General features: G+C 38.7%; 1 long non-coding RNA gene across 3 annotated transcripts in view; it reads left to right on the top strand.

The window, feature by feature from the left end:
* Positions 1 to 1,600: 1,600 nt before the first annotated feature.
* Positions 1,601 to 23,354, top strand: part of LOC106039515 (uncharacterized) — a 124,093-nt gene continuing 102,339 nt past the window's right edge. For all 3 annotated transcript variants that reach the window (XR_007164806.2, XR_010830308.1, XR_001209308.3), the window contains exon 1: positions 1,601 to 2,087. This is a non-coding gene — a long non-coding RNA (uncharacterized lncRNA). The remainder of the gene's footprint in view (positions 2,088 to 23,354) is intronic.

A 23,354-nucleotide genomic window follows, 5' to 3' on the forward strand; every position in this document is an offset into this window, starting at 1 on the left:
AGAGAATTTAAAACAGAATATGTAAAGCTGCCTGTGTATGCAGTGAAAACCTTGTTATTAAGTTACTACCAGCTATCTGCCAAAGTGAACAGTGATACACTTTTTAATGTGGGTATAACTACACCAATAACTCTTAAGCATTTCCCTATTTTTGTTGGGGATGAGATTTCAAAAAGACCTCTGTTCTACTGATTTCTGATGGGATATAATGTTTCTACTATTTGTTTTTTATTATTATTTTTAACTGAATTCTATGAGCACGGATTTTAAGTTTAGCTGCTGCTTGTACTCTTAAGGTTTCCACGTGTTTTTGTTGATAGCTGGCTGAACATGAGCCAGCAGTGTGCTCAGGTGGCCAAGAAGGCCAAGAGCATCCTGGCTTGTACAAGAAACAGTGTGGCCAGCAGGGCTAGGGAAGTGATTGTCCCCCTGTACTTGGCTCTGGTCAGGCCGCACCTCGAGTACTGTGTTCAGTTTTGGGCCCCACACTACAAGAAGGACATTGAGGTGCTCAAGAGAGTCCAGAGAAGGGCAACGAAGCTGGTGAGGGGTCTGGAGAACAAGTCTTATGAGGAGCAGCTGAGGGAGCTGGGGTTGTTCAGTCTAGAGGAGAGGAGGCTCAGGGGCAACCTTATCACGCTCTATAGGTACCTTAAAGGAGGCTGTAGCGAGGTGGAGTTTGGTCTGTTCTCCCATGTGCCTGGTGACAGGATGAGGGGGAATGGGCTAAAGTTGCACCAGGGGAGGTTTAGGTTGGATGTTAGGAAGAACTTCTTTACTGAAAGGGTTGTTAGACATTGGAATGAGCTGCCCAGGGAAGTGATTGAGTCACCATCCCTGGACGTCTTCAAAAGACGTTTAGATGTAGAGCTTAGTGATATGGTTTAGTGGGAGACTTGGTAGTGTTAGGTCAGAGGTTGGACTAGGTGATCTTGGAGGTCTCTTCCAACCTAGATGATTCTGTGATTCTGTTGTGTTTTTTGTCTTCCCATTTAGGACTTTTTTTTTTAATGAATGTTGGAAGGCAGTACACGATACAGCCTCTTTCAGCTAATATTTCTGCAGTATTGCTCTCCACTTTGTCAACAGATTAGCTTTTATTTCCAAAAATCTACAGTTGCTTCTGTCCTACTTTCTTCAAGTAACCATACATTGTACATCCTCCACCAGTTAAAAGTTAGCACTATTTCCTCTTACAGTAAATTTGATTTCTACATTGGATCATTTGTCTAATTAGGAGCAGATTCAAGCACCTAAAATTTTCACCATCCTAATCTTTTTGCATGTTTTCTTAAAGTCTTGATTAGGAAGTAACTACACAGAATTCAGAAATACTGCTGTGTATTATTCAGGATCCTGCAGAGTAGAACCTGTTCAGGACATGCTAGCATCAGAATAACAGCTGAGAGTGGTCTGGATATTTCAGGACCTCCAGGCAGGTATGCAAAGGATTGCTGTGATGCCAGAGCACTGACTGAGGGAGCAGCTAGTGGTATTTTAGGAAAAGTTGAGTATTGAAATGGTTTTAGGAGGCTGTGGACAGAAAACACCTAGTTAAATGGCACTTTCAAGGCCGGTGAGTTAAGTCGCCTCCTCCCTTCTTCTCTTCTCCTAGGATTTCCCTCCTCTATTTTCTTCCTTCCATCCATCTGAGGTTTAAAACTTTTGCTCTGCAACTCTTCCTGACACCTGCAAATGATTCTTTCTCCATGCAGATATTTGATCCTACCTATGTGCACTTTCTTCTTGCTTTCTCCCTCCTCCCTATTTCAGGGGTCACACGCAAAGATAGTCAATTATTCTGACTACCTGCTGGGGCTGCCCATGCCTCCAACTGGCCCATGGGCAGGGTGGCCCAGAAGGGCATTCTTCAGGGAAGCTGCAGCTGTGTCAGATAAAAGGGCAGCAGCACCTGGGAAAGATGGTAACGCAAATGAAGAGTAGTGTGATTACCTTCAGTGTTTCCTGGTGTTAGGCCTGCATTGCATATATTTAAGGTTGTGATAGTGTTTTCCCTTGAAGTATATCTGGCAGATGTGGTTTTGGTATGAAATGGGACCAAGCTGGAGAATGACTTTGTTCTGAAGGTATGTTAATGCTACAAAAAGTATAATGAGGAAAATATGCAGTTGTCAAGAGCAAGATGAGCTAATGAGAACATCTATGGCTTGCTGAAAGATGAAGCAATATAAATGCAAGGTATAAAGCTACTTTTTGGAGGAGGTAGGCTTATATATATATATGTGTGTGTATATATATATATGAATAGGTACATTTGTATGCTTTATTGTTTTAAGTGTGTTCAGGCACGAACCAGTCCCATTTTTTTAAGTGGGAGTGGCGTGACAAATTTGAATCTAAAGATCCAAAAAAGCTCTGAAATCTTTATGAACTAATTATTATTCAGGTGCCAAAGAATTACTGAGATTTTAGATAGAAATATTGCAAAGGTAATAGGGATGCAAAGAAACAAGCTAAAAAAAGAAAATCCATATAGGTAAGGTGTAGTGTGCTTCCATTTGTATAATGGAAGAAGGGTGGCAGCAAGTGGCGTGGGTAGGGCAGTGAACAAGAAGCTTTCACTTCAGAGGGAAGTCAGAGTGCTTGTAAAAAGCAGGAAAACCTGTTTTCTCTTTTGGGGGGCTGTATTTAATTACTTGCATCGCTTTGGAGATGGGTTCTACGAATCTTTTCAGCAATAACACAGGGACATGGAGCTGCTCCATTTCATGGTTGTGTGTTGTATCCAGTTTGATGTACAAGGGTTCAAAACCACTTGGGTTGAATTTTAGTTCTGTACTGGAGTTCTGCAAGGGTATGGTTTTCAAGAAGAGATGTTTCTTGTATATCTTCTTTTTATTTTCTTTTAAAAGGCATCAACTTCTAGGTTCCTCTAACTATAGGGCAGGACTTTGTGTGGGAGGGGGAATTTCTTTTACTGGCCACAATGCATTACTTTTGGCTTTCCTGCATTGTTCCTGGAGGATAGCCTTTGTAAGGATTTCTACATGTGCCTGCCCCCTTTCATCTAGTTTACTGGCTTCCTTGGGGTTTCTTCAACTGCAGTGAGATGTTTGCATCTCTTGACACTTAATGAACCACCACAGTCCTCTGTGGATGGCTGGGTGACTCTTTATGGGATGTGAAACAGCACAAGAACCTCCTGAAGTAACCTCCTGGTGCTCCTTTAGGCTGTTGGGTAAAAGGGAGCAGGTAATGCTTTTTTAATAATCACTTTCAGTTGAAGTGATGCATAACGTTGATTGAAATTTGAGCTTCAGGGAGAATAACCTCTTTTTAAAGATAATTGTCTGATATTGTTTAGCACCTCCAAATGACTCTGATTTGAGTCTCTCATCTGCAGAGATGTTCAGAAGATCTCTTCTGCAAGAAGGGTTGGTGCTGAGGGATTGATATTTTGCCTGTGTATGAGAGATTATGGAATTCCTGCCTGCTTCTGTGAAAAGGCAATGGTAACTTTGGTACACCATGACTACACTGTTTACACAACAATTCGGAATTGAAGCTTAGTTTGTGGTGATAAAGCAATATATTTCCTTGTATACTGCTGCTAACGCTATCACTGGGTGAAGAACTACAGATGTTGCTTTACTCACTGTTTTTATAAGTCTAAGTTAAGACCTGACTTTTGTACCATGCAAATGAGCACAAACATAATCTTACCATCTGTATCTATACCTACAGATTTTAACAGTGTAAAAACCAAGAGAGTTAGTAGACTCTCTTTGTTGCTGTCACAAGTTCCATGTCTACACAGTCTGTCTTGCTAAATGCAAAACTTACCTCTTTTTTTTCCTCTTTTTTTTTTAATGTTACTTGGGTGCAGAGAGGAAATGCAGGCCTTCTAAACACAACTATGCTTTATCTTTGAATGCCAGATCTCTGCTATGATTAGGGTGATAAAGACCCATGGACAACTATAATCCTTGCAAATTGGTTTGCATTTCTTTTCTTACTATCCACATGATTATAAGTAAACAGGAGTCTAGACATGTCAGAATTTGGATAATAATGTGATGAAATGCACTTCAGAACTACTTATAAAAATGTAAGGCTACAGGAACCTCTAGATCATCTTGTTTATTCTATGCGTTTCAGGCTATGTAACTAGGGTGATGCTATCAATCTGAATTAATATAAACTGTTTCATTCCTTAGAATGAAAGTACTAGTATATCCCAGGCATAAACAGTAGCAATCAAGATATTTAACGGTGAAGGGCTGCTAAAGAAGCTACTACTTTTCTTAAACATACAAAAGAATATATTTGTGTGTGGTGCTTCTGTGTAGTTCTGTGTTAACTTCTTATAACTGTGTGGATGTAGTTCAAATAGCATCTTAACAAAGGTTGCTATTTGCTGCAAAGTTGAAGTATATTTGAATATAAGGGCACTTTCAGCATATTTGTGTCATCTTGGGGCAGCCACAGGGAGAACTTCTAAGACTGTAAAGCCTATGCAACCAGACACATCCATAATTGCAGACTTTCTTTATTAAACCCTGTGACCAGAGTAATGCTGGATGTGGAATGAGATTCATTAAGTATTTATTGAGAAATAATAAAAATGCATTTCCCAAGCAGGACTCTTACCTGTATTTTCACAGGCTGACTTTGGGAAACAAAAGAATGGAGAGATCAGCCAGCTTGCTGGAAAGTACTGGCCGCATAGTTGTTGGAAGACAATAAATTTGTATTTGAGACAACAGCAATTAGTTTATAACTCCTCCTACATTTGTATAAGAAAGCTTATTTGTGCAAGAAAATTTCAACAAATTAATTGCTCTCTTTTTGAACGTCTAGATTTGCCACAAACTGAAGTTTTAAACTAGGATGAAATTATTTTGAGTAACATCCATGTATTTCTGTTTTAACTGTCACTTTTTGTATTGTATGGATGACTGAGCAAAACCTGACATTATGTATAGAGTCAGATGAAATATTTGCAATGGCATATGAAACTAGTCAAAAATCAATCTCTGGCACTTCTGAAAGTAGGCCTGCAAATTAGTTAGAGGAAACATCTCTAACACCTGATAGTAAACTGTACAATGAGGCCCCAGAGCGGTGGAGGAAAGAAAGTGATGGTGCTATAACCATGAGAGATAATACACGTGCATATATTTTTCTTGGTTGTTACTCCACTGAGTGTAATGTTCACTGATCTGGAAAGGACTGCTATACACCCAAAACCGATGATGATGATGTTTCAAGTAGGACTTTAATGAGGTCCAAGTATTATGATAGCAGTCTGCAGTTGGGGTTGGAGTAATCTTTCCTTTCCCTGCCCTGCCCCTAAGGCATGACAACCAACTGAATGATTTCCCTTCCCTCCCCAGCCCTCCAATGTTGTTGCAAAACCCAGGGATACACAAAAAATATTTGTCTCTCTTAAAGAGTATTAAAATCAAGTAAATACTTTATTTTTCTTTATTGTTTTGACTCTATTACTTTGTGTGTAAGAAAAATGCCTATTCTCAGGAGAAAACTTCATACTTTCTCTGGAAAACTGAAAATACTCCTTTAAAATGCATATTGTCAGCTAAAATATATGGCTATCTAGAAATGATATGCCAGAAAGCTGTAATTTTATTTCTCATTCCCTTATTCTCCAGTGTGGATGCTTCCAACAGGAATAGGATCCCAAACTTGATGAAGCTCATAAACTTGTGAAGTGTGGAAATGGCAGGACACTCTGGGAAGTCAGGCAGTCTGGCCAAGGAACACAGTATATCTGCTACAGATACCCCACCAGGCACTTAATTAAAACTCCCAGCAGGCAACATCTGCATGAAAACAATTTCACTTTTGGTGAGACTGGAAATTTCAGCTTTTTGATGGATTTTTTTCTTCCCTTGGTAAAAGTCTATTCTCTAGTGTATGTGTAAACAGACCCCATGGATTGCATTATAAACTTGAAAATTTCCTTTATAAATAATGTCTCTGTGGTGTTCTCACCATGTCTAGCATAAAGAAGTGTCAGAATTGTAATGGCAATCACTTGTGTATGCATGCTTTAGCAGCTTAAGGGTAAATAGCATATGCCTTTCTATGTCATTGAAATGAGTAACATGTAGTAGAATTGGCAATTGCCAAGTAATAGCAATATTGTGTGATGGTGATCCAGTTGCTAGTTCAAAGGTATTATGGGGGCAGGAAAAAAAAAAAGAAAGAAATGAACCTCCACAGGCAAAGTAATTACTAAACAGTATTTGGACTGTTATACTTCAAACTGCTGGGTTAAAGTACTATTCACAAGTCATGGCCATTTTTCCTGTTCTCTTCTGCTGTCCCTGCCCTTAATGGTTCTTCTTATTGACCTGGGAGTGCGCACAATCAAAATCATTTTTTCCAGTTCTTTCCCATACTCATCTTTAAATTTGATAGGAATTCTTAGTACTGAAAATGCAAGTCAGAGAAGTTAGTCATCCACCCAGACTTTAGAACATCATATTTGCTGAAAATGAGAGTAATTTAAATAGCAGTAATGATTTACAAGTGTCTCCATTTCATGTCATGGCTAGCGTAGCCTGCTATTAGAGGTCCCAGAACCCAGTTTTCATACTGGGTTACAATAAATCATGCTCTTATGGTAAAGAGAAAGAAAGAGCAGCCACTTAAAGAGGACAATGTAAAAGCCTCAAAGGGAAAAAATTCTGTGGTTGGCATTGAGGTCCCTCAGGGAAGGGAAGAAATATGGGAAATGTATTGGCTTCTTACTACTGTATGTACATGCTTAGCCAGAAAAGAGTATGGATGAAAACATTATTAATCAGTAAAAAAGAAAACTTTAACAGTGGCAGAGGGAGATTCTAAAGGATCTGTTTATATTCTCTGGCACTTCCTACAAAAGGTTTTGTAAGGGACAGAGACACTAAATGAAACGGAAGGACCATGCTGTAACACATGTAAAACCTAAGAAAAGCTTGAATATTCACTGTGGATCTGCATGACCAGTGCTAGAAATAATCAATGTGTTTGAAAAATATGCTAGTTTATGCACTTAATTATTTATTTGGTCTATTATTTTTGCTGTTAAAAGCAGAGATCTGTTGAGTTCAACAAGTGACAAGCACCCATACTGCAGATACTAATAATGTATGATTAAATAAATGAAATACTTAGCAGGGTGGATCCTCTACCTCCTTTCTCACATGAATGGTTTTTGAGTGCTATCCACATGGCTGGGACTTGGACAGTCAGACTTTGCATTCATGAAAAAGTTCCCCTTCCAATATTTGTATGCATGTATCTGGTAAACCATGTTAAATGTAAAAGCAAGAAGATACTTCGTTATAATTCATGCTGAAATACCTGTTTCTTTTCCAAGATGCTTCATACCCATAGCATGTCGAACATCTGATTACTCTAGAAAGATGTAGTCCCTCAGGTAACTGAGTTCCACTTTGGTACAGCTGGAGGTTCAAGGCAGTATGATAGTCATTCATACAGTTCATTTCCAAAACAGAAAATGATGCTATGTGAATTGAAAAGGACATTGCTTTAATCTTAATCGTACCTTCAGTAACATAAAGCCATTAAAAATTATAAAATATCAGGAAAGAATTTTAATTGTAGTAAAAAGCTTCTGGAGATTTCTTACAAATTCAGCCTCCAATGTACCAGCAGCCAAGAGGTTCTCTTTTTCTTTTGGATGAGCTGTCTGTAGTTTTTAGCAGAGATGATTGGAGTGTGGCTGAGTCCCACTGGGACTGGTCTGGGTCTGGGTGTGGGCCCTTGCCAGCTCCAGGCTCTGAGGCTCTAGACCTTTGGGCTTGGTGTGGTAAGGGTATTGTGGAAGTGTGGGAGGCTCCCATTTGATCTAGATGAAGACAAAATTTTTCACAGGATGTGGTATCAATATGGATGTTCAGGAAAAGGCGATATACAAAAAGTGTTGGCTTGGCTTGTTGTGCTATGAACTACAGACCTTTCTGTCAACCAGTTCATTGAGGATCAAATAACACTTGATGTTTACTTTTCATATTTTTTTTTCAGGTGTCAAACTTGTCCCTACATCAGCCTTTCCTTTTTTTTATTTACCTTTTTCTGCTTATTTAAAAAATAAAACAACAACCGACACCCAGAAAACAAAATACACCTTTTCATATAACAGCTTTTATAGCCTGAAAATTGTTAACTTGCATGGCCTACAAAGGGGAGAAATGCTTTCCTATCTAATACTACAGGTACTGGGATGGGTGGTGTGTGTCAAAGAAACATCTATGTTACAGTGCTATGGCTTATCATCAGTTAATAAGCAGCTGGCTTTATTCACTTGCATTTTGCAGTATATTGTTTATTAACAAGTTATGTAGTTTTAATCAAATAAGTAACAATTACAAGAGGTAGTAGTGCCAGCCTTTAAATGGAAGGCAAATCAGTAAGAATCTAGGCTGAGGAACCAGTGGTAGCAGTGAATCCTTGGGAAACAAAAATGTATGTGTCAACTAAATGAGGGAATGCCTTGGAGGTCAGGAGAAATGGGAAGCTCTTGGAAGAGAAATCCACTGAGAGATGTCAACTATGTGGATATGACATGTGGCTGAGGAACAACCCCATCATGAGTGGTAGGAAAGCAAGAGAGGATGCTGTGCATCACAGGCACATGAAGAAAGGCGTAGATGCCCTTTGTCTTATGCCACTTCCTGGTATCTGCTCATGGTCACTGTCAGTGACTGCACCTGTTTGAGGGTATGGATGAGGTTTGGGCTACTCTGTGAAGTCCTAAAAATGTGATATTTCCATCTTAGGACATTTGGGTGTGTTAGGGATATTTCAATTATACTGCATTTAGGTTTTAATTATATTTTTAAGACTTTATTGAAAGCTGAAACTCAGGAGGTGTAATTCAGATTTTTAAAATAGTCACGTGATCAAAGAGGCCACTCCATCAAAATTAATGAAATATCTTCCTTTTCAGGTTTTCTATTATTTGTAATAAAACAATCTAATGCTTCTGTCAAAATATTTCTTGACAACAGAAGCAGGAGATGTTGATCAAGAAGAAACATCTGTTTCAATCCTGATTAACTAACAGAGGAAATATTTTACCTTTTGCATAAAATCAACCTGAGTCATTGATAGCTGTAGTAAAGTCTGTAGTGTATTGCCACTGACTCGTCATGAAATGTGTAATTTGTTTAGAATATTTTGCAATATCAAATGTTGAAAATTCAGAATGTTTTATTGCTGAGATTAGGAAACTCTTGTTTTGCTTTGAATTGTGGTGTACCATACTCTGGAACATCAGCATTTCTCACAACATATGAATTCTGAGTTGCCTCTACTACACGCACTAAGATGGTGGCTTTGCAGTGTTGTAAACCAATAGTTTACTTATCAAGGACAAGGTTCAGGGTGGAACAATGTATCTGCAGAGTTTGTTTTAGGGAGTAGTACTTGAAATGAATTGCATCAATACTGAGATCAATACAAGTCTGCTCAGAGGTATAAAACTTCTATTTCATGCTAAACAAGTTCAAAATCTTGCCTCTTGCATGGGAAAAGTCACTGGATTTTACTTGTTGCCTTTTCTCAAATTCTGAGTTGATGGTAGTCAGTTTGTGATACCCAGCTGTGATGCAATATGCCTTTCAGAAAGAATTGAGTGCTTCTGCTCATGCTTCAGCTCATCAGATCTGAACTCCTGCATTTCTAAACATACTACTTTAAAGTTTAAATGCTTTGTTTGTAATGAGAGTTGGATTTTTATTCACTGATAGGTGCTCATGAAGAATAAATGCAAAACAAAACTTATGAAAACTCTGTACTTCTGCAGATTTTTTTTCATTTTTCATACTTTAGTAGATGCAACTAAAGAATTTAAACAACAACCTTTCTGTTGAATAATCATACCAGATTCTGGCTTTACTGTTGTAAATTTCATTGAAAAACCCATCTTAATCAGTATTTTAATGTATATATTTTTTCCCAGATTCAGATGATTCCCTTTCACTTTTCCTCTACTATTTAGCAGTGTTCTTCCATGCTTTCCAGCTTTACTTGTTGGTTGCTTGTTCCTATAACTGAAGAATATGGATAGTAGGGAGAGAAATGGTGTTTTTTTTTTTTCCCCTCCTCTCTTTGTGTTTTTATTGCTCTGTCTGTGTGTAACCTTCTGTAATGGTAGGTGACTTCTGTCCTGGAGTCACATAACTCAGTGTGTGCCCTTCAAGGCTTCATCACAATTCTGTAAAGACTTCTATTTCATTCTAATTATGTTGTGATGAGAAATGCTATCAGTGTCCTTTGAAAGAGGTTGTTACACTTTTCAATTAAGAGGTTGGTGGAGGTGATTTACAAATCTCTGATAACAGAGTTTCATAAGGGTTGTGGAGGTATGATATCATCAGTAAAGAAACAATATTTATAAACTATTTTTCAGATGAAATGCTCTGTTTGTTTGTTATCTTGTATTTGGCAACTAATGCCCTGTAGCCCTGTAGATTAAAAAAAAAAGTTTTGCTACACATACTAAAAGCATGTGCACTTCTTTCATATGGTTGCCATCCCATTTTTTTCCTAAATATCTTATAAAATTAGAAATATGCTGCATTTCCTAGTTTAACTGTTACTAAGCAGAAGTACTTAATCCTGATGACAGCCTGTGTGACAGTCTGTATAGCAGTTCATATCAAATAAATTTCATTTGGCTTAGAGGTGGCTAGGCTTTTTCTGCTTGCCACCCTTTTGGGGAAATATACTATTTCCTCTCCAAAACTTCCCATAAGTGGGGGTGCTGATCCTGGCGAAGGGACCTGCAGGACTAAGTAAACAGCGTCCCTAATACAGGCAGGGTAGGGTATAGCAGGCTGGTGAGAAAACAGCCGTGGTGCTGAAAAATGAAATTCTTCCTGCTACTAGATGTTGTCAGTGGTGTTTTTCAGGAGAGTGAAGGCAGCAGGATCTCTTACCTGCTAAGAACATGTTTTGCTTTCAGTGAAACAAGTTGCATGCTTTTCTTTAATATGGTGCTTAATTGATTTCTGGATGGGAGTTTATTCAAGAAATTGTTTTAAAAATCCACGTGCTTTGAACAGAATATTCATTAGTTTCTGGATTCTGTACCTATTGTGATATATTCCCTGAAGAATAGCTTTTGAACTGTGTATCCATAAAATACAATGTATGTATGATTTTCATTAACATGAAAAATTCCAGTCTGCTTCTGTCTAGAGACCATGATTTTTTTTCTAAAGTACCTTACCTCACACTCCATATTTTCTGCATATTTACTGAACTACAAGGCAATGAATTGGTGTTGATTACATTATTCAGCTATCAGCTTGTTTTATTCCTTCAGCGAGTGAGGGGGGAAAAGCTCTGGAAGAGGCTGTTGTAAAGCAGCAGTGCTCCCGTGGCACCTCTTCAAGCTCAGGCTGGTTCTTGCTGGGCTCCCATGAAATGCCAGTGCTGTGATAATTTGAAGAGCAAGGAAAAAGAGGGGATGGCTTGTTTCCTGGAATAATAAAGTTACTGCAGAACTGCATTTTGCTCCTTTTTTTTTTTTTTAAATGCTGAAATCTGTACTTTTCTGTATAAAATCATTTAATTTGAACCTTATTTCCCCAGGAAAATATCCTTTCTTTTTCCCCCTGAATTGCTCTCCCTTTTCTATTTCAAACTAATTCCAAGAATACATTTTTTCCCTTCTATTTAGGGTACAACTGATGTGCTGTTTGTTTATGTTGCACATCATTTTTCACCACTCTGATATGCTCTCCATCTCACATCAAACATAAGCTGTAGTTTTTCTCTTAAGGCTTAACTAACTTTTCTCCCAGCACCAAGATCTTTACTCCCACCTCCAGTAAGCATCTGGAACTGACTATGCCAGGTTCTTTCACCCTCATATTTTGTTATGTTTATGAGCACTGGGTTGTGATGCTGAACATTAGTTTCTTCTTGCTTCGCGACCCTTGCCCACATACCCCTTGCTTCATTTCCCCAAAAGCCTGGAGTGTGGTGCTCTTGCCTGCTTGGCTGCCATGCTGCATGCTGTTGTGTGTGTGACCAGCAGGTTGTTGGGAGAAGGGCAGACAAGGAATACATGCCACAGCTGTCGGGGATCATCCATCCATCCACTAGCTTGTTATGTATCTTGCAGTCTCATGATGCTCAGTGTTTTTACTATGTAGTAAGAAGTGTTAACTATTATTGCAAGTCTCTGTTTTGGCTGATATCAAATGCAAAGGCAACCTAAACATAAGGTTTCCCATTAGTTTCTTATATTTATTTAGCTGTTCCTTGCACCTAGTTTGTAAGTGCAACAAGAAAACACTTGAGTGATATACTCAAACTAGAGAGGAAAAAAAAAAAAAGGAGCTGTCACCTCTCTCCATACATCAGAAAGTCCTAAAGAGACTGGTATATGCTATTTTAAAATAAATAAGAATAATAAAAAAATCCCTAATAGAAATGACTTATCTCAGTTGTGTTCTTCACAAAAATGTTAGTGCTTTTTCAAGGACTTTTCTACTTTTACCATCTAAATGTTAGTTGAACTATTTAATTATTAAGCAGTGATGGCTAGAAAAAAATATATATTAATTATGCATCTCCTAGACCCCAGAAAAAAAGCTATTTTAACAGGATACAGAATGATTTAGTATGCATAAAATTTAACATTTAATAATACCACCATGAACATTTATTTAAATGTTTCCATATTCCAGTCCTGTCTAATTAATATTTAAGAGTTAGTGTACTAGTTATGCTCTTTTGTTTTGTACAGAAGTTTTTTGTTTAGCTGCCCTTTGTAGAAGCTTCAAGATATCTACTCAAAGGAGCAAACAGGCTACCAGGTGTGGGCCCTGGGATCCTGAGGTACCTCAAAAGTGAAGTTAAGAAGTGATCATGAGGAGTCTTTTCTGTTACAGATGAATGTGAAGTATTGTTTACCAGCACAAGTTATACAGAAGAGGGTTTGGGAGGTATAAGTGGGTTAAAGAAGGTTGCATCCCTCAGTCCTGCATTTTCATGCATAACTAGAGAAGCAGTGAAGATGGTTTTGTCTTGACTAGCATTTAAAAATGTGCACTGGAGCAAAATTTCTAATGCCCTCTTAAATTTTAGTTCTAGGAAGACACGCTGCACTTGACAACATATTAAGCTATTTAAGACCAAAGCTGAAGGGGAAGCCTTTATGGTGAGCAATTGCTGTTTGTTAAAGTGCAGAAATAAGGGATCTAAGCTAAGGGTTCTAATCCAGCGTGTAGACAAAATATAGACTGGACTAATGACATAAACTAACAGCCTTATCTTTGAAGCTTGTGTTTATCAAAAGAAGAGCCAAGGTCTCTTTGGATGAAAGGATACTATCAAGAGGCTGGAGCACCTCTTCTACAAAGGCTGAGAGTTGGGGTTGTTTGGCCTGGAGAAGAGAAGGCCCCAGGGAGACCTTATAGCAGCCTTCCAGTACATGAAGAGGGCCCATAGGAAAGCTGTGGAGGGACTCTTTGTAATGGAATGTAGGGATAGGGCAAGGAGTAATGGCTTTAAATTAAGAGAGGAGTAGATTTAGATTAGATATGAGGAGAAAATTCTTCACTGAGAGAGTGGTGAGGCAGTGGAACAGGCTGCCCAGAGAAGCTGTGGATGCCCCATCCCTGGAGGCGTTCAAGGCCAGGTTGGATGGGGTTTTGGGCAACCTGGTCTGGTGGGAGGTGTCCCTGTCCATGGCAGGGGGTGGGATGTGAGGGCTGGAATTGCCAGGGAGTGCAGGTCTGTGCTGGTATGCCAAGCTGCCAAACTGGGGCAGCAGAGGCACTGCTGCGTACCCTACTCTGCTGCCATTGAGTTGGTGATTCAGCAAAGGGGCCTGTGGGAAGCTGGGACAGCCACTATGTCGAGACTTGGCAGAGTGTTTGTTCTCCTCCTCCTTGGTGAAGCTAAGCAACAAGGAGTGAGGCCAAGAGCGCTGGCTAAAGGTTTGGGGTATCAGTTTAGATGATCCACCCTCTTACCATGCCAGTTGCTGTGCCATTATAGTGGAAGCTGTGGCCTCTGCAGGAAGGTAGGAACACACCAGGGCCTCTTATGGTGTGTAAGCTAGTGTAACTTCATTGTGATATACAGTTGTCAAAACTGTTAAATATTTTTGCAAAGACCCCTTCCTTGATATCAGCAGGATCTTAGGCAGAAGTCTAAGACCTGGTAAGGTGTCTTCTTGTAAAACACAATCTTGGATCTCAGTGTGAGATGCTATGATTTACTTTTCACCTACTTTTCAGTCTCAGAGCTAAAAGTTTGATTTTATTCCTTTAATGAAATCAATTTAGTTTTTACTGTTTAGCTTCTGTTGAAGGGTGCCCTCTGGTGAGTGACATGTTTGGGGTGTTTCTTTCTTGAAAAGAAACCATCCCAAATACAATTATAGGAAGGGGATCCTTGGGAAAACTGTTCTGTGGGGTGTACTATGGGCTGGAAAGTGTCTTTCACTAAGTTACAAGGCTGGTAGAGGAACTAGCATTGCTGGATTAGTATCCCACTGGCAAGGATATAGGAGGGCCCAGGTACCCACTCTTTATCCCCTAAGAGTTGTCAGGCGGCTCTGGGCAGCTTCCAGAGCATCTCACAAGGTGTCCTTGTCTTCATGTTCAGCAGCAAGTGTGACTCCTCATTTTGTAAGTTACCATGAGCATGGCTGAGACTAGTCTGTTGAAGAGATCACCAATCACTTCTATTAATAACAATTTTGCATGCATGAATATTCTTGTGATCAGAAGAGGAAAACTATACCCTGAAATGATACCCTTCAGTACTGTGGGATTTTTGGTTTGTTTTTATGGGTTTGGTGGCTTCTTTTTATTTTCCTTTTTGCTAGTGTGCTGGTATCCTTATGGAGTCTTTGGAATTACAAAGAGGTGGCGTGGAGTCAGGGCTAAATGGGGCCAAGAGCTGGCAAGATGCTGAAAGGGGGTCCTTGGGAAAAGAAGAAAGAAAGAGCTGTTGCTAAGGAGCTGTCTGAGCAGGCTGTCTGCTTTGTAGATCTAACTGCAGTTTGGAGTTGCCAGCCTCTGAGTCAGTTTTGGACATGTTTGAGATTAGCGAGTTTGCAGTTTGTTAGGCACGACTGTGCCCTTGAGGCAACAGATAGAAACTCAGAGCTTGATTTAACATTTTTCTCTTTTTTTTTTCTCCTGCTGCTCCCTGTGACAAGAAATGCTGCCCTTCTCTATGCGCTGGTGGGGAGAGAGAGAATTACAAGGGAGGACAGCTCTTCTGCCTGAAGTCTCTGCTCTTCCAGTTCATCTCCTAATCCAATATTATTCTAATGCTTTTTAGTGCTCTACAAGAAAAGCAAAGTTGAGCCACTGATAAGGTTTTATCTACAGGTAAACATTCCATTTTGCTCTAAGAAAACTAGACTTTAGGGGCCTATAAGAAATTACTTCCTTTTCCTCTCCACAGATTTGATGGATTTTTATAAGAAAGTGGTGGTAACAAGGGAGTTGAGGAAGAGGGAGCAAAGCGACAGCATCTACCTAACTGCAAATACAAAACGCATTTAGATTTAATAAAGGCAGCGAGCAAAGGGATGGGACTTGAGCAAGTGGAAAGCCTTGATGGCTCTGACAAGCCTTTTCTTTATTCTCTTGAGCTAATTGTGTCACTTGACAGGCTGGCATCAGGGTACAGTCAAATTCTGACAGGCTAATTTGAGCTTGTGGTTCCAATGAAACATGCATACGGCACTCATTATATTTAATGACAATCAGTGTCATTTTTCTGCTTAAATGCAGACAGCTCAATACATTTATTCAACTGCCTATCTGTAAATGAAGCAAGCAACCCTATGATGAAGGTGAAGCAAAAGAGTTAGGTCAGGGGGTCTACTTGTACTCCTGATAATGCTTGGGGTCCAGAAAGAAAGTGGGAGGTTGACTATTAAGCTGGTCTGAGAGAGAATTGGAAAGGGGAAGGCAGGAGGGTAACTGCTGTAATCTGCTGTTTGATGTGGTAAAGTCAGAGGACTTATCCTTTCTAGAATAATTGAGCCAGGGATTGAGAGGACTTGTGATGAATGTATCCGTACTTAGCAGAAGCTGCCTCCTGGACTCTGAGTAGGCACAAAACCACTCATTGTCTAATCCAATCCATCACAGGTTGCAATTTTGTTAAAAGTATGCCAAGTGTGTGTGTGGAAATACTTATATGGCAACCAGATACATGTGTCTATGATGCTACTGTGGTAGGGCACAGGACTACCAGGGAAGATACCTACTAGGATTTACTGAAATGCTAGCTGCAAGGGGAATACTTCACTATGTGATGGCATTCCCACTGTTGTTTTTACTGATGCATGGTATGCAGATTTCTAGCATTCTCCTCTGCCTGCAAACTTTTCAGGAGTGCAATAGGTGATGTGACAGCCATCTGTTGTATCTGTGATGTCCCCAGTAGCAAAGTGATGGGATACAAAGACCAGGTGGTGACGGCTCCTCCTGAAACGGAGGGAAGCTAGCAGAAGTATCATTTTACTCCACAGGCAATACTGTGGATCGGCAGATTTTAAAGACCCTTTATTTCAGAACTCTATTGTGCAGGACTACTTGAATTTGAGGTCTGTTAAATTCAAGGCCTGATTATAAGTACCAAAGAAGATAAGTATCTTGTTTCTTCCTAGTTGCTTCGAAAGGGTCAAGATTGTTGGGACACTTCATTTTTGGCTTTCAGGTCTGGGGTTATAGCTATACCTATCATTGTATTTTGCTTTTAAGATTTTACTCCTGTTTCAATACAAGGATAGGTAGAAACACAACCCCACTGTCAGTGTGAACCACCACAGAGCAGTTGCTGCTCCTACTCACACCAAGTGAGTAGTCTGAAAACAGGAGATCTGGCCAGATGGGAGGTGTGAAGTCCTAACAAAGGAATGACTTGTGGCTATTTCTGGCTGGATGGCTTTTGGCAGGAAGGAGACAGAGCTGCCTGTTGGGAGGGGTATTGGGAAAGGCAGCCAGCCGCACCGTTGGAAGATCACTCCCTGAGTCATGAGCTGCCCTTCAAACCTGTGGAAGTTGGACTGCGTGCAGGCTGTCACCTTGGAACAAATAACAATTAGTAATAAAATTCTGGGATTAGAAAGCTAAGTGATAACTAAAAAAAAAAAAACTTGTGCTAATAATTTGCATTTTCTTAATGTCGCCTTTGTACAGATACTCAAATTTGATTTGAGGTTAAAAAAAAAAGTAAAAAAAATTACCAGATAAATGTCTCACAGGGACATAGTGAAGAAGGAACATATATATATTTTTCAGTTTAGAGCAATGTTTCTTGTTAAGTCTATGTAAATTCCAGTAACTTAGGGTTAGGACCTGATCCTTCATTTTGTTGCATCATCTTTGGCTAATGCTATAATCTTAGCACTGTTCTGCTGTAAATCTCACAGAATGGAGACTCTGCAACATTCCTTTCTCTCCTTTCCAATTTTTAAGTTCTCTAATGTTAGAAATAATATTTTTCTCTTGGAGAAGATGGACTGCAAAATATCTGTAGTATGTACTGTCTGAATCTTTATTGCACTAAAGACAAAAAACATGTATATTTGTAGTGCTGTAACATAATTTCTTTTTATTTCCTTTTTCTGATCATGATTGAGGCTTGTGTACAAAGCAGATGCAACTTATGTACAGTGTTCTTCTTGACCATTGCTACATCTGTCATGAATAATACTACTCTGATATATTCCTAAAAAACAAGAGATGGATATGTATAAGATCTGTCTGTCTTGGGGTCCTATCTGTCCTTCTGCTAATGGTGACATAGGTGTGTGTTGTATGTTTAGGAGAGCTTTACTATTTTTCTGATCAGCAGAGGCCTGACATAGGGCTAGCAAGGATGCAAGAATTCTGCACTGAACTATATTATGGTGGATTCATGTAGCCTCCAGCTTTAACTCCCAGTTTACTGACAGGCTTGGTTTGAAAATTCTCAAAATTCACTTGTCCCTTTGTAGAGGGGAGGAGGAGGAAGAGAAGCTTGTGTTGAAAGCATGTAGCTGGATTTCACCAAAGCTATTTGGTTCCAGATTCTGGCTTTGAACTGTTATTACTACTAGTTACAGGACTATATCTTTTTTTTTTTTGCTTTCCAAAACCATTCTTATATAAAATGTCCCCTGCTTAGAAGCTGCAGAATATTTAATTTTTATCTCCAGATACAAATACTATCTATTGGAATCTATCAGAATACAGTTCCCTATATCTGGGGAATGTGATAATTTTCAGTAGGCTTTTGTCGGTTCTAAATCATAAGCATGCTTCTTCAAGATGTTTCCCCATCTTGCATTTCTCTACAAGGTTATGTTGATTATGTGCTGATATGATGATGCTGTCATTCAAAATGAAAATCAACACTTTAATGCTAATGCACCAATTTCAACTTTGGAAAGAAACCTGTGCTTAGCTCTATCAAGGCAACTTTGTGTGACATATGTCACTGTTTGGAAATGATCCAACTAGGTGTTGTATTGTAAACACCTTGTTTTCCCTCCAGTGTTCGGAAGCAGAGATGTAATTTATTTATTCCAATCAGGATGTACTTTGACAAGCCAGCTGAATGGGATGCAGCTGCTGTTGTTAAAATATTTCCATCTCCCTCTGATTTTTCAGGTTTTCCCAGACGACATCAGCTTCAGAGCTCTCCACGCTAGAGCTGCTGGCAACTCTGACAAAGGTTAGGAGGAAGTAGGAGTGGGATGAGTTGGAAGGAGAAGTAGCCCATTATGCTTGTTATACGGAGAGATGGACAAAGGGTTTTGATTGGAAAAGCCTTCTCCACTGATGAATAACTAATTCACTCAGATGCTAAATCTAACACTTATTGTGTGTTTGAACACTGAAAATTCTATATCTGGAAAGACATTTCATAATAATATGACTAAGACGCAATGAAACAATAAGCCTTTTAAAACCAGAGATATTACCTGACCTGAAATCCATTTTTGTTTCAGAACACAAGCTTTGAATGCCAATGTATTTCCCTCCACTAAACAATCCTGTCAGGCAATAAGCATTGCAGTAGACTTCACGCATAGAGATGTCTGCCTTATAAACCAGTTCTCCCAAGTTAGCTGAATTTTTGCTGGATGACTTGTACAGTTTGTCATTGTCCTTTTGTACTGGCAATATCATAAAGTTATTTTCACTTTGACAATATTAATTCAGATTTGTATGGCTGTACTGGAAAACATGCATGTGTTCAGCTCATTAACATTTGTTCCCTTCTGGAAAGGGTCTCAGTCTTTTGTCAGAGCAAGTTTCAAAACAGGTTATTTTTAACTGTCACAGTTTATAACACGGTGAAATCAGAGTTATTCCATAAGGTCTGTTGAAAATGTATTAGTGTGAAATGTTATATGAAGCTGTCTTCTGAAACTGAATCATTGCATCTCAAAGACTGAAAAAGATACAGTAAAGTTTACCTGTATTTTGTTTAGCCACAAGTGCCACAGACTTACAACCCCATCATTGTCCAAATGCATATGCTTAGTCAGATAATCCATAGCACAGAAGACCTTATCTTGAAGTTGACTTCAGTGGAGCTCTGACTTTACAATCACTTTGAATGAGTGGGAGAAATCCATTCCCAACTTTTTGTTTTGCTTTACAATGGCTAGTTTTGTTTATAGTCTCTCTAGCTTTTTCTGCAGTCAATATTTCTACTCAAACAGTGATATAAACTGGGAGGAAGGGAGACAGTTATACCCTTTGTCAAAGTGGAGCAAGTGAAATTAGAACTGGCTCTCAATTTTTATTGACTCTCGTGGCCTTTGTTGCCCTGTTGTTCCTAGCTGAGGTTAGGAAATAAACTTCAGTCTCTGATCTACACTTCATGTATCAAGCATTTTTACAGTGGGAATAATTCTTTCTATATTTTTGCCATGCTCCTTAATTGGAGGGAAAATTGATGATCATCATCAAGGAATTATTTATTTTCCTCTTGGGGATCAAGTTGTGAGGAGGAAACAGTCAGTAGAGAATTAAAATATTTAAGGGCCTTTTAAGACATTCCTAGGGTTCTGGGATGTTCCTGAGCAGACCTAAGGGTAGACTAGATTAAACTTGTAACCATTTCTCAATGAATCCTTCATCTATGCAGAAAGTCTTCCCAACTCCAGCACATACTATACGTTGCTTTGGGGTTTGCTCTGGAAAAATGAAACAAACAGAAAAAAACCGACAACAACAAAAAGGCAACAACAAAGGTCTTCCATGGACGTGTTTTAGGCATTTATGGTTCCTGCAGTCTATGGTGGTAGGAGAGAAGAGTGACTGCTGTCTGTTTTAAGAAAAATACACTTGGGATATGAAGTCTGAGTAGACAGCATAATGAACAACAGTGCAAAATTCTTCAGGCTGCAATGAAAATTCTTCATTTTATTCAAAAGGTACGCTGAAGTTTAAAAGTATGTAACTATGCCCATTTGGGTAAGAGACATCTGGATTGCTAAACTGCCAACTAATGCAACTTATAATGGTGGCTTCTGTGATTCATACTCCAGTGTTCAGAGATGATTTTGGCTATCCATTTTGCATAAATGGAAAATAGTTGGAAAAAGGAAAGCTGATGGTAACTCACTATAACGTATGATTAGGGTTATAGGGGCCCTATTCATAGAAAGCAGAAGGTTTGTAATCCACCAGCAATTCCTTGGGCCATCTGTTCCACCTCTAAAATGTGTCCCATTTATGTATTTTTAAAAAAGTCCTGATGGAAACCATATCATCTTTCAAGTCTGCTAGTATCTATTCATTTCTTGAGAAACAGCCTACCCATGTCTAGTTTGTGCTTTGTTTTTGTTTTTATAAATTCTTTTTTTTTCTTCCCCCAAAAAAAACTTTTATATAAGGAAATCTGGAAATCATGAGAAAATAAGCTCATTCATATTTTTGTCCTCATCCACAGGTTCTATGTTATATACTTAGATGAACTAAACAAGTGACAAGTTATGGAAAAGCTTATAGGTACAGAGTCCTATTGAAATCAAGCTGCCCACATCAGTAAGAGAACTTCTCCTGAATATCATCTTTTCCTTACAATTAAAATCGCAATATTGCCTCTACAAATCCAAGGTGATGACATTATGAACCTATAAGCAAAAACAGAAGCAGGGTTGTCAATGTTAAGATTCAAGATTTATTTGCATATGCATTTATTTTCTGAACCTTGTCTCCACACAGAAAATGTCAAGGGTCACAGTTGCTCACAAGCTGTGAATTCCCTCAGATCTTTCATCAGAATAACTAGCTTCTGTTTTACTACAATCTGTCTTGATTTCTCCCTGTGTGGTGCCCAGTCCTGAAAAAAATGAAGCTGTATGTGAGTTAAGTTTCAGGGTGATATAAGCCAAACTGAATCTCCATCATATTGTTTATTTCAAGACACCTCTACTTTGAGTCTGGGGACTGAAATAAAAACATGTTTTGAGAGAATTTTTGAGAGAATTGCAGTAATTTAAGCTATTATTATGATTATAGAAACTCTCAGGAGTCACTTGAGAAATAGACACAGTGGGCATTTCTGTACAGGAATACAAATGAATTATTTCAAGCAAGGAAGGAAAAAACACTCTTCCAATCTAGATTTCAATATGCAATTTTAAAAAATATTAAAAATTGTCATGTGATTCAGCCCATTGGTATACTTAGGACAACAGTCCAACACTTTAGAAAAAGGCCAATAAATATGCACAATTCAGCCAGGAATCAATGACATTTGTGCTGTAAAGTCACAATTAAAATAGTGTTCTAAAGGATTAGTCTCTGAGTTGATAGTACAGCCTGATCTGCTGATGTGGACATGACATGTAAGGATGTGTTTTAGTGCATTCTGCTGGCTTAGTTTGGTCCGTGTGTGTTACTGGATGCTTCTTGACCCCTTGCATAGGGAGGCACCAAGGTGGAGTGTCAGTTTGCAGTGCTTTTTCTGGTTACTATATTAGGCTTTATGCCTAAGATCTTTTGGGTATAAAGAGTAGTTCTTAATGAGAGTCAATGTTCCTGTTAAAATAAATTTTGCTTCTAATTAAGTTACCATAATCTGGTACCATCAGTGCACAAAATGAATAGCCAGAACAAAATGCACTTTCATTTCCTATGAAATGAAAATGAAAATTCATTTCCTATTCCTTCACATATTGTATAGCTAGAACCTGTTTTTAAAAAGAAGAAAAAAATGGAGAAAGTATGGGAAAATAATGATATGTGCTGGGAAGTGACTGTTATTGAAAGCTTTTAGGTTGCAAAGCAGAATAAGGTCAGCTTTCCTTTAATAGCTCTGCAATCAGAACCTTGATTTTAAAATATTATGTGAATGACCAGTATTATTTTCCTCTTCACCTTTATATAATGGCTAAGCTATCTCACTTGCTTTGTGCTTCACTTTTGTTGCCATTTGATAATCAGAAGTTGAGTTATAAAAACTTTTTTTACATGAAAACTTAAATTTATTTTTGGTCAGCAGTTACTGCCTTCTAGAAGTTTGAGTTCTTCCAGCATCTCCTTAGATTTGAAGCCATCTTAAATTTTTTTTTTTGAAAATATTCTGGATTTAATAGAGCAATTTGTGAAGCCTGTTCAGCACAATGGGTATAACTGGCAAATAAACAGCTCCTTGCAGACTCATTGCTTTGCTCTTTCCATGTTGCCTTCCACACTTCAGTGGCCAGTATGCCATCATTCATCAAAGGAGGCTTGTGGCAATGATACAGTCACTGTTGAAGTTAATGAAAATAGTGTAGAGATCTTCAGCTGTTTATCAGTGAAGCTCAGCTTTCATTGTTGATATCAAAAATATCATACCTAGGTTGATCAAAAAATTGTGTACTGTTTTGTGTTACAGATGGTGGTAGTTTTTTTTTCTTTAATCCACATGCAATATGGATAAAGGTGTTCCCATTGTTCCCATCTTTCTGCTACGTGCTCCTGTCTCAGGCATTTATGCCCAGATAAAATAGACATTGCTTTCAAAGCTAGATATAGAGGAAAAAGTTGGCACATCTTGGAGTGTTTCCATTGTCTGGCTTGAAGTTACAGTGCTTAAAAGTTACTGGTGTATAACCTGCTATATTTCTCACACTCATTTATTTCCTGGCTCTTCCCTCCCCCTCCCCCCAGTCTCACTCTCCAACTCTCAAGTAAGCGATGACTAATTTTCATTGGTCTATGTGAGAATATTCTTCTTAAGAAAGAAAATTGAGAAAATGGCATTTTCCATTACTCATTACTCTTTTCCCATACTATTGTGGACCATCAATGCTATCTTTATCTTTTTCTCTTTGTGATTCCTCCTTCAAAGTGACAGTAACTTTTTGTGTATCCTTTAAATGT

The sequence above is a fragment of the Anser cygnoides genome, chromosome 3 (genome assembly GCF_040182565.1).
Source record: "Anser cygnoides isolate HZ-2024a breed goose chromosome 3, Taihu_goose_T2T_genome, whole genome shotgun sequence".
Lineage (NCBI taxonomy): Eukaryota > Metazoa > Chordata > Aves > Anseriformes > Anatidae > Anser > Anser cygnoides.